Raw genomic sequence first — 17,915 nt, 5'->3', positions numbered from 1 at the left:
TAGATAGGGATCTGCACTCTCTAGTACATACTCTAAATACCTTCCATAGATTGACACTCAGAGAATCTACCACACATCAAGAAGAGTGACTGTCACCTCTCTAGTAGGTAGATGGAAGCTCAAAGTTGGTGTATGCCATTGCTCTATTAGTCCTGACAGCTGCGCTGAGTGCACTCTTAGATCTGACCATTCATGGACATGCTCCAAATTGTATAATCTCACCTGACCCCACTCTGCCTTCGTGAGTGTCTCTCCTAGTACCATTGTCTCTAGGTAGTGCTCCCATGACTAAAACGTCACTATTTCCATATATAGCATAGACATGCAATGGTCAATATATATATTATCTTCTTGCTCCTTTTTCTTCTCTAAGCATGGGGCATCCTACCTTGTTCATCCCCTTGGTCATCCTATCACCCAATTCTGCCAATTTGTCCAAATCTGTGAAGATGCCAATAAACATAGATGTGGATACATGAAGAAGCTAATCAATGTAGATGCAGATTTATGTATATGACAAAATGTGAAGATGTTGATCTGGCATCTCCAACGGATGCCTAGGTGCTAGTTTGTTGCCAGTAGCTTCTAAATGTCATTTGCAGAGATGATGACACAAAGATCATCATCTCTGACCCATTCATCCCATGCTTTCCCCCCTTTTGGTGTCGACACAGATAATAGGATGAACCCATTGTCTTTGAGGATGACAGGATGAATCCTATCATCTTTGTAGTGCCCATAATGTGGCTTTGTCGTCTGCAAAGATGATGGAGCGGAGAATTATCATCTCTACCTTGACTGCGTTTGTAGCCTATTTACTATGCAATAAATGCTACAACTAAGTGTGTAATTAAAATATTGATAAGGAGGGATAGTCAACTTACTGGTGGACCCATGTCGGCCAACCTCTAGTGCTCCCAGATGCACTCTCTAAGCTGTAGTCTCTCTATCAGATCCATCCTTCGCTCTAGTTCTATGCTCTTTAGGTGTGCAAATGACTCTTCTTTGAGCCCTTTGGAGGCTTATATAGGCCCTCTAAGGTCCTTTTTTGAGCTTGTACCCTTTGTTTGGCCCTGTTGGCCCCTGTTTATCCCCAAGTCATGCAAAATATTCATCTATGCCTTTTTTCTACCCTTTTTTTTTTCCTTCTAGAGTCCTTTTCATGAAAATTGCCCAAAATTTATTTTTGCTCCATTTTCGCGAGGGGGCACCCTCCTCCCTGTCGTCATCATGACACAACTCCTATGACTCCTAGTCTCTTTGGCGTAACCTATATATATATATATATATTTGATATAATGTTGTTCCGATGTCATATCAAAGAGGGGTAAAATATAGACACTTAAAATCATCCTAAGCACTATATTAATTTATTTAATATTTCCTGTGACATTATAATTAATTATATTTGTCATATTCTTCTATTTATTTAATTAAATTTATTTAATTAAATAATTTCATTTCCTTAATGTATTTAAATTTAATTTGAATACTTCCCCTCTAATGTATTAAATTCATTTAATGCATAGTGATTCATAAATTCCCTTTTAAATACATCATAATTTATTTAATTCCATCCTCTTTATCAATTTCTTTAAATCCTGTGATTAAGTTAAATCTTATTTAATTTAATCCTAATCCCATCCTAAAACCTAGTCTACACCCATCACTCTCATCCTTCTAAGCCTATCCGTTAATTAATCCCACCTAATTATCCTAAATACCTTTCTAAACACCTTTTAGCTCCTAAGTGTTTTCTCGTACATCTGTGAGAATCTCATGATCTAATAAAGCTTCCATCTTATTATTTTATTCATACTTCTTACACCTCTTACACATTTGTCCCCATTTCTTTTCCCCAAGGTTTTTCACACATGTGTGAGCAAACCTCGAGCCATTACTTTCACTAAAAAGGCTTATGTTGACCTTTGCATGGCTTCTCCCCTTAGTCCATGTGTCTCCCTTGTGGCACCTATGTGGATGCCATATAGATGCCACCTCCCTAAGGCCTTTCTCAAAACTATAAATAGAGCCCTTGTCTCAAGCATTTTTCATCTTCCTCATTTGCATTGTTATCATACTAGTTTAGAGATAGAGCTTTTTAGTGATTTTAGTATTCATATACATTGTTACTAACCTTTGGTAGTTGCAAGATTTCATACCATTTGCATTGTTAACTTAGTTTGATTTCTTGCATCCATATCCATATCCTTTGAGTGCTTACAAGCATGGTTGTCTCCATAGCCATTGCTTGAAGTATTCTCCATTCATCTTAGTATAGACTCATTATCATTCTATATCATTTATCAATTATTGGGATTTATAGTTGTGTTTGGTGAGAGCACATTCAGATCTTTCCAATCTAAAGCACAACTAAAAGGCCTCTTATGGGCGCCATTGTTGAGCTTCTTTGAGGTTACACGAGGATGTTTCTTTTTTGGTTGAATTAAGTTATAAAAATCAAGCATATGTTGGAATTATTTAGAATAACCGAGGGGGCGGCGGGGGTGGGCGAATCAGTTATTCAAGGTCTAGATGTATAAATAATTTTTTTCCTTAGCTTAGTGAACCCATAAAATATTCATACTCATGCATGCATCCATAGGATAGTGCAATTACTAAAACTTGTAGGTAACTATCAAATCAACTTGCAAAAATGTAAAGCATGAAACATAATAGATTCATCAACACATTTGACACAATGATTTATGTGGAAACCCAATTTGGGAAAAACCGCTAGTAACATGCTACTCCTTTTCACTCTTCTTAAGTGATGTCCTTTGAAAGGCCAACTGTCATGTCCCCTTTTCAAATAATAAAAAAATAATAATCTTTGCTAAGGCAGGTAGGCCCAAGAAAGTGAAGTTTCAGAAAAAGGGGGTTAATCTTTGGAAACCGTTGGACTAATAAATGAAATTATTATTAAAATATGTTTCATTAACCTCTCTTGGACGTGAGTTACGGTTATGGCCTCTTTTAAGGGGTTTGGAGGCATTTTGGGAAGATTTCAGAACTTGATTTTTGCTCATTCTTTGTTATTCTTCAGAGGTTGCCAAACCTGTGGAGAAGGAGACCCAAGAACGGGAGTTTGCAGGTTTCCAGGGAGACCCAAGAATGGGATTTTGTAGATTTCCAAGAAGGCTAAGGATAGGAGTTTGAAGCCATTCCATGTGCATGCTCATACAGAGTTTGCCTTTGTGCTGAATAGTGCAGATTTGTGGGTTTTCGGGTGTGTTTTTTGTATGAGTTTGGTGTTTTCAGTTGAGTATTTCATATCAGTTTGGGTTGCTGCTGTATTTCAGACTTTAAGGTGTTAAAATAGAGCTGAATATATGTATTGGGACGTGATTAAACTTCTGAGATAGATTATTAGTGTTTTTGTGGTGTTTCCGGGCATTTTTGTGTTAATTTCGGGAGCCCGATGAGCATAGTTTTTGTCCTACATTTGAGAACTATTGTGTAAAGGATATATGGATCTGGAAATGTCATTTTTTAGGCTGTTATGCTGCTGAAATTTTTGTAAAAATGTCCACTTTCAAATTTATTAATAATAGGTGAAGCTGTGAAGCTTTTGGCACAATTTCTGCCATACCCGATTTGGGGTTTCTTGAGAAATTTGGTGGATCTTTGTGATATTAGTTGTTTGATCTTGAAAATCTGATTAGAAGTTGGGAATATCATATAAAATTAGAAAAGGGACATTTCAGTGGTATCAGAGCCATGATCTTGCCAGCCTGAGGGTTTGTAAAAGTTTGCATGTCAGTTTTGACAACTACCCAGATCTTGCATTTCAGTTTTGAGAACTACCCAAATCTTGCATGTCATAATTTATGGTTGCATGTTGCTTCTAATCAGTTGCATGTCAAAATTTATGGTTGCATGCTACTTCTAATCATTTGCATGTTAGTTCTTGGTGAATTTGGTGGTTGCATGTTGCTTCTAATCAGTTGCATGTCAAAATCTATGGTTTCATGCTACTTCTAATCATTTGCATGTTAGTTCTTGGTGTTTGAAGAAGTTATATCCTATTGGGGTTACACTCTACTTTATCCAGAATGGACAGGTATAGTACAGAGTCTCAGAGGACACGATCTTGGACAATTGATATCCAGAGTCAAAACAGTAGAAAGGATGGTTATTTAGACATTCGAGATAAACTTATGAAAATAAGCCATGACATGTTTGAACAGTTGGTTGAGCACCACCGTATAATGAATGACATGTTGTCCGACCCAGCTAAGGTGGATAAGTTGACTGGATTTCTATTTGGCAAATTTTCTCACAGGACAGATGACACAATTCCCAAGAACTTGCATGAGGAGTTTGAGAAACTAACTGATAACCAGGTAGAGGTCTCAGATTCTACTTTGCCACAGGAGGTGGTGGGAAAGGATATTACACAGATTGATAGTAACGGTCAACTTGATACTCAAATTGAGACAATTGTTTACAGGTCGTCAAAGGGTGATGCCACAGGTATTCAGGATGGTATAGTTACAACAGGCAGTGACTACAATGTAGTGGGTTCAGATGATGATTATGAGGATGTTGTTGTGCAGGATGGTGAGATACCTGGTAAAGATGAGCAGACATTGAGAATTCATGACTTTGCTGAGAAAGAGTACCAGGCACAGTTAGATGCTTCATCACATGAGGTTGAGGCTGGTATTACTTCACATGATTTGTCCAGCCAGCTGAAGGTGAACAAAGATAGTATTGTGATTTCATTATCTCATCATGACAGGTATGTGGAGTTAGTTGGTATTGGTCATATTACTCAGGTGAGGAGTTTGCTTGAGTTACCAGTTGATTCTAGTTTACGGATATGGACTCGAGATTGTTATATTGGCATTTGGGATTCAATTGACTGGAGATCTTTAAAACTTTTTGGTAGCAGTGTTTGTTTGGGTGCTATCATGGATTTGATTAGCAGATTACGCGGTGTTGTCTTTTCTTGTGCCAGTATCTTGTCTGATGTTGGTATTAGTTTTTATACACCGATGTTGGGCTTTGTTCATATATCTAGTCGACCATACTTGCTGGAATGTGTTGATGATATTTCATATTTGGCAGTGTGTATAGATGAGTCCCAGGATCATATTGGCATTGATGACATCCAGGAGGATGCAGTGGGCAGTTTTGAAGACTTAGTTTCCTTCGGTATAGAGGAGTTGGACAACAATGCTAATGTTTTTGATACTCTGTATGTTGATATGAGTTTTAGATTTGATTCACAGGATATGGATGGTAATAATCTAGAGACTAGTAACTTTGCGGATACTCCTTTAGACAGTGCATCAGAGGAGATTTGTAGGAGACAGTCAAGCCAGTGCCATCATGTGTCTAATTAGTTGAGAGTTAGTGACCGAGACATTGCTATCACTTGCCAGCATTTTGATGTTGCTCGTCAGTTGTTAGCAGTTTATGGATGGGGTTCTCCTACTAGTGATGAGCAGGGAGGCAGTTATCTTTCCTTGACAGAGTTCCACTCTTTATGGGAGGCTATCCAGATTCTAAGACAGGATTATATGCAGTTGGTAGCCAACAGAGATTATCTTATGAAGTGGGGCAGTACAGCATATGATGCATTGTTGGCCAAGGAAGATGAGGTGAGTGAGCTTACTGAGCAGCTTGAGGTGACTTCTGAGATTCTTGAGAGTACACAGTTGGCTTTCAAGGAGTCACAGTTTCATTTGGCTAAGGTGACCATGGAGTTAGAGCGACTACAGTCTTTACCTGATTCTATACAGTCACAAGCTATGGTGTTTGGTGATCCGAGGATGTCCATGGCTGAGATTGTTAGAGACAGTGGAGATGGGGATGCATCCATTCTTGATACTAACATTGGCATATCAGGTTCATTCCCACTAGAGTCAGGTTTAGTTGAGTTGGGTGTTGTAGCAGATTGTTGTATGCCTAACATGGTGGTGGCCTCTAGTATTGATGGCATAGAGACTAGAGATGTATCAAAGATCATGTGTGATGTTGGTGAGTCGATAGTTGGCATGGTTCCTGCTAGTAATACTACTCCCTTGGTGATATCTTCAGAGGTAGTAGTCAGTTCCAACATGGTTAATGATCAATTGCAGTTAGTTTCATCTGGATTACAGTTTGAGCAAATAACTGAGATTGGCGCATTCTATCGGCATCACACTGTGAGGTACGCTCATCAATTTACCTTTGATGACCATGTTGATGAGATAATGATACATAGATGTACTTTGGTTCCTAGTGCTTATCATCAGTTATGGGACAATTTGATGCCTCAAGATGAGAGTTGTGATGGGCATGACATGGTGATAGGTTCTGCAGTTGACAATTTGATAATATGTGACTTAGAGCAAGAGTTTGGGAGTGATGCTTCAGTGGGTGTTGTTATTGATTCTACTCCTTTGGCTATGACATCTCCTGACTTAGCTAGTGATCAGTCACAGTGGGTTATATCACTTGTTCATGGTGAGCTGTTGACTGAGGTTGGTTTTTTTAATCAACATTATATTGCAGGGTATGTACATCAGTTAGCATTTGATCCTTGTTTTGAGGAGTTGATGGCAGGCAAATTTGGTTTGGATTCCATTTCTTACTCTTTATCTTGTAATTTCTTTTCACCATCAGCAGTGCATGGGAGTTATGGTTATGAGATAGTGGCCGGTGATTTGTAGAGTTGTGTTGACTGCAGGAGTTGTACAGTGTGTGGATTCTCCATACTTGGTACAGTTTCATTTGAGAGCGTTCACCATTATTGCAGAGTTGGATTGTACATTCCATAGAGGCCAGTGGGATGCGTTGATGGTATTTACCGTGTTGGTAGTTTGATTTGTCCACTTTACTTGGGTTCTGATGTTCTAAGAGTTTGTGTCTCATGGGTTTTTGACTATGGTGGTGGTGATTTTGGAGTTTGGTTGAGCTATAATTGTCAGTTTGATTATGGATTCCTCTTGGTCATATTGCAGAGGATATTGCAGGAGCCTGTGTTAATTGGTAGTAGTATAGTTCATGACTACATTTGGGATCCAGGTGGATTGATTGGTTTATTTTTCAGCCATTGCTTGAGGACAAGCAATGTTTGGGAGGGGAGGACTTGTCATGTCCCCTTTTCAAATAATAATAAAAAAATAATCTTTGCTAAGGCAGGTAGGCCCAAGAAAGTGAAGTTTCGGAAAAAGGGGGTTAATCTTTGGAAACCGTTGGACTAATAAATGAAATTATTATTAAAATATGTTTCATTAACCTCTCTTGGATGTGAGTTACGGTTATGGCCTCTTTTAAGGGGTTTTGAGGCATTTTGGGCAGATTCCAGAACTTGATTTTTGCTCATTCTTTGTTATTCTTCAGAGGCTGCCAAACCTGTGGAGAAGGAGACCCAAGAACGAGAGTTTGCAGGTTTCCAGGGAGACCCAAGAACGAGAGTTTGCAGGTTTCCAAGAAGGCTAAGGATAGGAGTTTGAAGCCATTCCATGTGCATGCTCATACAGAGTTTGCCTTTGTGCCGAACAATGCAGATTTGTGGGTTTTCGGGTGTGTTTTTTGTATGAGTTTGGTGTTTTCAGTTGAGTATTTCATATCAGTTTGGGTTTCTGCTGTATTTAAGACTTTAAGGTGTTAAAATAGAGCTGAATATATGTATTGGGACGTGACTAAACTTTTGAGATAGATTATTAGTGTTTTTGTGGTGTTTCCGAGCATTTTTGTGTTAATTTCGGGAGCCCGATGAGCATAGTTTTTGTCCTACATTTGAGAACTGTTGTGTAAAGGATATAGGGATCTAGAAATGTCATTTTGTAGGCTTTTATTCTGCTGAAATTTCTATAAAAATGTCCACTTTCAGATTTATTAATAATAGGTGAAGCTGTGAAGCTTTTGGCACAATTTCTGCTATACCCGATTTGGGGTTTCTTGAGAAATTTGGTGGATCTTTGTGATATTAGTTGTTTGATATTGAAAATTTGATTAGAGGTTGGGAATATCATATAAAATCAGAAAAGGGACATTTCACCAACCCTGTTAAAGTTTATAATACACACTGTTAAATGTGACCTTGTTAAAGGATTTTAGTCACCCTGTTAGAAGTGAGCCTTGTTAGAGAAGTTTAGGCCATTCACTTGGAATGCCACCCGATTAAAGGATTTACAAATGACTATTAAGTCAAGCTTAATCCAAATGATTTACCCTAGATTGATACAATTGTTTGAGAGTAACAATAGAGCTTTGATCTGATACAACTTACAACTTTTATTGCAGATTACAAATCTCTTTTTAGTCCTTAATTCTGCTTGGCCTTTATACTTTGTAGCTCTGATAGCTTGTTCACCTTTCAAGCATTAATCTCTTTAAGCCTTCTTGCTTAGCATGCAATTGGAGATTCTTCCCTTAGGTCAATTGATGAAGGAAAACCCTTGACTCCTTGTCTCCATTAGGTTCTAGCACATGACTCTCTCCTCTCTATTTGCTTCATGATCAGACATTTTGATAAATAGGAAATTAAGATACTTTGCCACTTATTTTCCATCATCCATTTTAGGTTTCAGATAGATTAGGTAGGATACAATGTATCTACCCCATATTCCATCTTTCTTCTAGAATCCATTTGAATTCACCTAAAAATGGTTTACCTCAAATTTTGTGCCACCAACTCATCATCCTTATCTTCCTCCTAGTTCACAAAATTCAAGAAAACAAACTTGTTAGCTTAGATTCAATGAATCTTTGATCTTTTAAATAATGCAGTAGCTTGACATTATCAACCTTCTGATGCTCGACACATATTGTGTTGCTAGGCATCAACTAAAGTTTACTGATGCTCAGCATCAACTAAACTTTACTTAGCATCAACTATTTTGCTCGACATCCACTAGAATTTGCTTTTACTCAGCTCTAACTGACTTTCTACTAAGCTTGAACTGACTTTTCTCGGCAGCTATTATCCACTTGATCAAGCTTGATAGAAAAAAATTGTGTAACTTTTTCTTCTAAAGTTTCTAAGTGTAACCAGCCTTTATAACCTTAAGTAGATTATCAATTAATCATGTTATCAATGTCTTAACTGATCCTTGTACTTCATTACATAATCACGGCTCAACCTTTCCTCTAGGTGCTATTGTTACCTCTTATTGATGAAATCCTCTTCATCAATCAACTAAGTGATAGTACTTGAATCTTATAAGCAATTGTCTTACTAGCGAATAGCAGGTTTGACATTAGTGACAAAATAATGATCGAAACACATAGTCTTCTTCAACAATCTCCCTCTTTCAATAATCTCTCTCAACAATGATCTTTTCAATTAGATCTCAAAAATCTCCCTCTTTGGTATTGATGGCAAACCAAACTGATCAACTAAGTCAATCAAATGATGAACATCTTGTTCAACTAAACTGACTAGGTTAAAATAGTAAAACAATACCAAAAAGAAAACTTGTATCAAAATTTCTCCCTCCATCAACAACCTCCATCTTCTAATTAGGTTACAAAACTCCTCCTTATAACTCCCTCTGAGTTCCTTCTTGTATCTCCTTCTTACTAGGTGAATTAGGATTTCTCCCTCTTTCTTACATTTTTCTTTATCTCTCTCATCATACATGTGTTTTATTCTTATCAACAACATCAACAATTATCTCCCTCTTAGATCAATAACATTCTCTAGTTCTTTGATAACAATCTCTTGATATCTTCCTTTGATATACTTTCTCTGATGATGATCAGTCTAATGTTCTTTTCTCCTTTCCGATCAATAAAATATCTCCATATCTTTATTGGCTCTTGATCAATAGAATATCTCCCCCTTTGACAAAAATGCCAAAGACATATCATCTTTTCATCTTAACATGCATATATAGGCTTTTGCAATTTCTTCAGTTTCTCCTATCACCTTGCTTGTGACTATTTTGAAGTTTTAGCACTTTAATTACTCCAGGCAGCTCCTAAAGTAAGATCCTTCACATCAATGTGTAACATATGAATATCAGCTTGTTTGATGTAGGGCAGTCCTCTTGTTACTTAGATAGCCTTTTGATAGGGGTATTACCCCCAATTTACCTCTTAGATACTCATGAGAATCCTTAGGTAATGGTTTTGTGAAGATATCAACAATTTTCTCCTTTAAGTTAATATATTCCATCTTCATCTCTTTATCTTGAACTAACTTTCTCAAGTAATGATACTTGATTGCAATGTGCTTTGTCTTTGTGTGCATTATTGAATTCTTTGATATATTGATAACACTTGTATTATCACAATAAAGTATCATTGGTTCTGTGATCTCTTCCTTCATTCCTCTGAGTAGCTACTTGATCCATACAATGTTTGTGCAATTTACAACAACAACAACATATTTAGCTTCAATAATAGATTGTGAAGTACAACTTTGTTTCTTACTAGTCCATGTAACTAGTCTCTTGCCTAAGAAAAATGCTCCTCCACTGGTGCTTTTTCTCTCATCTATGTTTCTAGCCTAATCAACATCAGTATAGGCTCTCAAGTCAAACCTTTCATTCTTCTTGTAGTATAGACCAAACTCTTCTATTCCTTTCAGGTATCTCACTATTCTCTTTACAACCATTAAATGATTCTCTCTAGGATTTGCAAAGAATCTTGAAACTATCCCTATAGATAATACAATATTAGGTCTGCTATGTACAACATATTGCATTTTTCCAATCATAGACCTATACATTGTTTGGTTCACTTCAACAGAATCATCATTCTTTGACAACTTGTGTCTTGTCACCATAGGTGTACTTACTAGTTTGGAATCCTCCAATCCAAAAGTTTTCAATAGTTTCTTGACATACTTTGACTGAGTGATGTATATACCATGTTTTAGCTGATATACTTGCAATCCCATAAAAAAATTGCTCTCTCCAAACATAAACATTTCAAATTCATGCTTCATCTGATTTACAAAATCCTTACATAAAGCATCTCAACCTCCAAATATTATATCATCAACAAATATTTTAGATAACAAAATAACTTTTCCTTTTTCTGTTTTTATGTATAGATTGTTGTTATCATCAGTCCTTTCAAATCTAATCTTCACAAGATACTTATGAAGTATCTCATACCATACTCTTGGTGCTTGTTTCAAACCATATAGAGCTTTGTGCAGTCTACATACCATATTTTTATTGTTAACATCAACAAAACCTTCTGGCTATTCTATGTAAACTTCTTCCTCTAGTATGCCATTCAGAAATGTAGATTTAACATCCATCTGATAAACTTTGAAACCTTTGTATGTAGCATAAGCAAGTAGAGTTCTTACTGCTTTTAATTTGGCAACATCAAATGTCTCTCCATATTCAATTCCTTCTTCTTGTGCATATCCCTTGCAAACTAATATTGCTTTGTTCCTTGTGACTTCACCATTTTCATCTAGCTTGTTTCTAAATACCCACTTGGTACCAATCACATTTTTGTCTTCTGGTCTAGGAACTAGACTCCATGTTTTGTTCTTCTCAATTTGTTCAATCTCTTCTTCCATGGCTTTGTACCAGTCAACATCTTCTAATGCATCTTTTATTGATTTGGGCTCCTTCATGCTTAGCAAGCATGATTCACTTCTCAATCTATTTCTTGTCATTGGTCTTGCATCTTTATCTCTAATGATTTGAGCAGCAAGATGATGTCTTTTAATATATTTGGACAATCTTGGCTCAGGTCTTGTTTCTTCATTTTGTCTTTCAGCTTTAGAATCACTTTGTGCATCTATATCAGGTATCTCAACATCTTTTTCATGTACACTAACTTCAGAATCAGAATGTGCATCAACTTCATTCTGTAACTTGGCATTTGAATGCAACCCAATTCCTGAGTGCAACTTGACACTCATAAGATGTGACTCAATAGTCACTGTAACTTCTTGTTGATTTGTAGCTTAATTTGCAACATCTTCTTTTGCAAACATTCCTTCATAAAAGTGTACAAGTGATTTGTGTTATTCTGACCTTTTCATAGGTTCATTCTCATGTACTTCTGTATATTCATCAAAGTTCATATTTGCACTTTCCACAATTTTGTTAGTGTTAGTATTCAAACACTTATAAGCTTTACTTCTTGTGAAATAGCTAAGGAATATACCTTCTTCATGTTAGAAATGATTTAGAATAACTAAGAGGGGTGGGGGTGGGGTGGGGGGGGGGGGGGGTGAATCAATTATTCAAGGTTCAAATGTCCTATTCAAACTTTTCACTAAGTATAGTGAGCCCATTCAACCATTTATTCATCCAAGCTTTAACTTTTCCAACCAGCGAGTTACTATAAATCAAAATGCAAGCATAACACATAAGAAATCAACACATAACACAATGATTTATGTGGAAACCCAATTTGGGAAAAACCACTAGTAACATGCTACTCAATTCTCACTCTTATGAATTGATGCCCTATGAAAGGCCTTCCCTATTAAAGGCTTACAACAAACTGTTAAATATGACCTTGTTAGAGGATTTAACCACCCTGTTAGAAGTGGGCCTGGTTAGAGGACTTTAGAACATTCACTTGGAATGCCACATTGTCAAAGGATTTACAAATGGCTATTAGGCCAACCTAGGTCCATAGGATTTTTCCTTATCTAATACATTTGCTAGAGAGTATTAGAAAATCTTTGACCTAACTACAACATACAACTTAACTTGCAGATCTCATATCACTTCTCAGCTCATACCATTGCCTGGTCTTCAATCTTTGCAACTCTAATAGCTTGCCCTCCTTTCAAGCTTAGTCTCCTTAAATCTCTATGCTCAATGTACTAGTACAATCATCTCATTTGACCACTTGTAGAAGTAGAGCCTCTATGCTATTTCTTCTCCTAGATGTCTTCTCCTTGACACCCTTCTAACTACTTCGCGATTTGGCTCTTTGGCAGCAGCAGTGATGTCAACAACATTTTCTTCTTGGTCTATGACTCCTTAAATAGAAGTCTTGGAATTTTTTCCCGCTCAATTCTTCCATTCTTTAATTTCAATTCATATGGATTAAGTAGGATTCATTGCATCTAACCCATATTTTGTTTCCTCTAGAAACTTCCTAAATAATCCTCTTGAATTCACCTAAAAATGGTTTACATAGTATTCTGTGCCACCAGCTCATCATCTTAATCTTCCAAATAGTTCACAAAATTCAAGGTAACCACTTTGTCAGCTTAGATTTGGTGAATCTTCGTTGTTTGAAATAATGCAGCATCTCAGCACTATTGAAACACTGGTGCTCAACACATACTATGTTACTCGAAATCAACTGTGTTTTTCCTGATGCTCGACACTTGAAGATCAGTTGGCACACACTAGAACTTCCTATTACTTGGCTCCAATTGAGAATTTTCTTGGCTTTAACTAATTTTCTCAGTACCCACTAATAATCTTAGTTTAAGCTTTGCAGTTAACCCTGTTACGACTTGTTCCTCCAGTGTTTCTAAGTGTGACCATTCTTTGTATCTTTAATTATGCTATCAATACATCATTTAACCATTGTCTTAACTGATCCTTGCACTTCATTACAACATCATAACTCAACCTTTCCCCTTAGGTACTTTTGTTACATTTTGTTGATCAAATCCTCTTCATCAATCAACTAAGTGATAGTACTTGGATCTTATAAGAAAATGTCATTCCTACAAATAGAAGGTTTGACATTAATGACAAAACAATGATTGAAGATATTATTTTAACAACAATCTTCCTTCTTTGCAACAATCTCCCTCTTTGATCTTCAACAATGAGCTTTTTAATCAGATTTCCAACAATCTCCCTCTTTGGCATTGATGGCAAACCAAACTGATCAACCATTAGACTAAACTATTTAACCAAATGCTAACTAGGTTAGAACAGTAAGTCAGATGCCAAAAAGTAATTGTTGTATTACCTTCAGTTTACACATCTCCTTCTACTATCTTGATTGCTTCATTTCTGCTTCTTCCTCTTTGCTGCTGTATCCTTGGTCTTTTTTCTCCCTCTGCATTGCTCATCTTCTACTGTTCTGATCAACTTGTGATTATTTCTGTCAACTTCTCCCTCTATCTTCATTTGATTAGTATCTCCCTCATACTTTTGATCACATGTTGTTGACCAGTTTCTCACAACTTCTCCCTCTTTGACAACAATGCCAAAGACATATTAGCATCTTACTATGCAAGTGTAGCTTTTGTTGGTTCATTCAATTTCTCACTTTGTCACCTTGCTTGTGACTGATTCGAAACTTCAGCACATCTACTACTTTAGGCATGAATCCTAAAATAAACATCCTTTGCATCAATGTGTAAAATCTTTTAACAATCAACTCATTTGTTACAGGGCATTCTTGTGTTTGCTTCAAGTAGCCTTGGCTAGGGGTATCACCCCTACCTTACCTCTAAGATACTCAAAAGCATATTTAAGTAGTGCCTTTGTGAAGATGTCAGCAATCTATTCTTTTGAGCTAACATATTTCATCTTCACTTGTTTGTCTTCCACAAATTGTCTCACATAGTGATACTTAATTGCAATATGCTTGGTTTTAGCATGCATTACAAGGTTCTTTGATATGTTGATAGCACTTGTATTATCACAATAAAGTATTACATGCTCAGTTAGCTCTTCCTTCATATGTTGCAATAAATATTTGATCCATACAATATTGGTGCAATTTATAGTAGCTGCAACATATTCAACTTCAATAGTGGACTGTGAGGTTCAACTTTGCTTTTTGCTGGTCCATGTAATCAACCTTTTTCTCAAGAAAAGTGCTCCTCCACTGGTGCTTTTTCTATCATCAATGTTACCTCCCCAATGTGCATCAGTGTAGGCTTTTAGTTCAATTTTTTCACTCCTCTTGTAATACAAACCAAAGTCATCAGTTCCTTTCAGGTATCTCAATATTCTCTTTATTGCCATTAATTGATTTTCTCTTAGCTTTGCAAAAAATCTTTCCACTATTCCAACAACTAATGCAATGTTTGGTCTACAGTATACAACATATTGCAGCTTTCCAATCATTGATCTATACAATATCTGATTTACTTCAGCAGACTCATCATTCTTGGATAGCTTATGTCCTGTTGCCATCGGTGTGCTAATTGGTTTTGACTCTTCTAACCCAAATGTCTTGAGTATCTCCTTGATATATTTGGATTGGATCACAAATATGCCATGCTTCAATTGATGTACTTGTAATCCAATAAAGAATTTGATTTCTCTAAACATTGACATCTCAAATTCATGCTTCATTTGCTCAACAAAATCTTTGCATAAAACTTCTTTTCCTCCAAATATTATATCATCAACAAAGATTTCTGATATCAAAATGTCTTTACCTTTTTCAGCTTTGATATACAAGTTGCTATTTTCATCTGTTCTCTCAAATCCAATCTTCACAAGATATTTGTGTAGTCTCTCATACCATGCTCTAGGTGCTTGCTTTAATCCATAAAGTGCCTTGTGCAGTTTACAAACCATGTCCTTGTTCTTGTCATCTACAAATCCTTTTGGTTGTTCTATGTAGACTTCCTCTTCCAATATACCATTCAGAAAAGTAGAATTGACATCCATTTGGTAGACTTTGAAACCTTTGTATGCAACATATGCGAGTAATGTTCTTACTCTTTCCATTCTTGCAACAGGGGCAAATGTTTCTCCATAATCCAGTCCTTCTTCTTGTGCATAGCCTTTATAAACTAGTCTAGCTTTGTTCCTTGTTATCTCACCATTCTCATTAAGTTTGTTTCTAAACACCCATTTGGTACCAATCACATTCTTATCAACTAGTCTAGGAACTAAGGTCTATGTTTTGTTCTTCTGAATCTGATCTATCTCCTCTTCCATGGCTTTATACTAGTCATCATCTTGTAGTACATCTTTCACTATTTTTGGTTCAACCTTGCTTAGCAAACATGATTCATTCCTCAGTCTATTCCTTGTCATTGGTCTGGCATCCTTGTCACCAATGATTTGTTCTGCAGGGTGATGTCTTCTCACATACTCACTAACCTTGGTTCTGTCCTTCTTTCCATGTTTGATCCTTCAACTTTAGAGTCATTTTGTTCTTCTTCATCTGACACTTCATTATTTCTCTGATGTGTACTATTTTTAGAATTAGAATGTGCATTTTCTACATTCTGTAGCTCAGCTTCTGAATGCAGCTTGGTATTCACTGGTTGTGACTCGGCAGATACTAAAATTTGTTGCTGTCTCCCAACTTGATTTGCAACATTTTCTTCAATAGTCATTCCTTCATAGAAGTATACAAAGGATCTATAATCCTCTGATTGCTTTGTTTCATAAACTTATACTACTACATGCTCATCAAAATTTACATTTGCACTCTCCATAATCTTGTTAGTGTTAGTGTTCAAACACTTATATGCTTTGCTTCTAGTGGAGTATCCAGGGAATATGCCTTCATCACTCTTTGCATCAAACTTGCCATTTCTAGCATCTTTAAGAATATAGCATTTACAACCAAATACTTTGAAATGTTTAACATTAGGTGAATGACCATACCATAATTCAAAGGGTGTTGTATTTGTACCTTTCTTGACTTGAACTCTATTCAGTGTGTAGATTGTAGTACTTACAGCTTCTCTCCAATACTTTAGTGAAATATTTTTCTCCATCATCAAGGTTCTAGCATAGTCAATCACTGACCTATTCCTCCTTTCAACAATACCATTCTATGGTGGAGTTCTTGGTGCTGATGTTTGCCTTTTGATACCTTTGTCATTGCAGAATATTTCAAACTCTTTTGATGTGAACTCACCTCCTCTATCTAACCTTAGGCATTTTAGGTTCTTTCCTGTTTCCTTCTCAACTCTGGTCAAATCACTTGAACATTTGAAATGCATCAGATTTTTGCTTTAAAAACATAGCAATCATCATCTTGGAATAATCATCTACAAGTAGCATTATGTATCTGTCTCCTAGGTAGCTTTGTACTTCTGTTGGTCCACATAAGTTTGTATGGACTAACTCTAGTACTTCTTTGGAAGTGTATGCTTTACTTTTGAAGCTAGACTTAGTCATCTTCCCTAGTTGACATTGTTTACACATTATGTTTTCAGGTTTCTTCAATTTTGGCAATCCTCTAACTTTGTTCTTCTTGCTAATGCTGATCAGATTATCAAAGTTAACATGACACAACCTTTTATGCCACAACCACACATCATCAATTCTAACAACAAGACATGTTGCATCTTCCATATCTAGGTAAAATAGATTACTCCTAGTTTGTTCACCTTTTCCTATCAAATTTCCATTAGTGTCATAGATCTTGGTAGTTTTGTTTCTAAACTCAACTTTGCAACCTACATTGCCTAACTATGATACACTCAACAAGTTGTAGTTCAATCCTTCAACATAGTATGCATTATGACATGATTTTTTTTTATGAGTTTAATAGAACCTTTTCCTTTGATTTAACATGGGGCATCATTACCAAATCTAACACTATTTCCATCATATTTAGTAAAATTAATGAACTTATTTTTATCTCCTGTCATGTGATGTGAGCATCCATTGTCTATGATCCACTTGTCATTCTTGTTTACACAGGTAACCAATGATGTTGCTTCATCTTCATCTTTATCCAATTCATCCTTCATGGCCACATAGACTACTTCATTATCATTCTCATCAGAATCCTCTTTAACAATGTAGCATCTCTTGCCTTTTTCTTTGTAGTCTTTGATATCATTTTCTCTTTTATTCCTGTACTTGTTTCCTTCTTTGTAGTTCTTCTTCTATGTACATCTTTTAGCAATATGACCTAATTCATTGCAATTGAAACATATGATAGGGAGCTTACCTTTGAATTTAACTTTGCCTCTATGAAATCTCCTAGCCAGTAGTGCTTCTAACTGTTCCACATCTTCCTCATCTATGCTGCTATCACTAGATGCATGTTTTCCCTTTCTTCTCTTCTTGTTTGATGTCTCCTCCACAATGTCT

This window comes from Cupressus sempervirens, chromosome 4 (genome assembly GCF_028749045.1).
Source record: "Cupressus sempervirens isolate cs-2001-9-10 chromosome 4, ASM2874904v1, whole genome shotgun sequence".
Taxonomy (NCBI): domain Eukaryota; kingdom Viridiplantae; phylum Streptophyta; class Pinopsida; order Cupressales; family Cupressaceae; genus Cupressus; species Cupressus sempervirens.
This window is presented reverse-complemented; position numbering follows the sequence as displayed.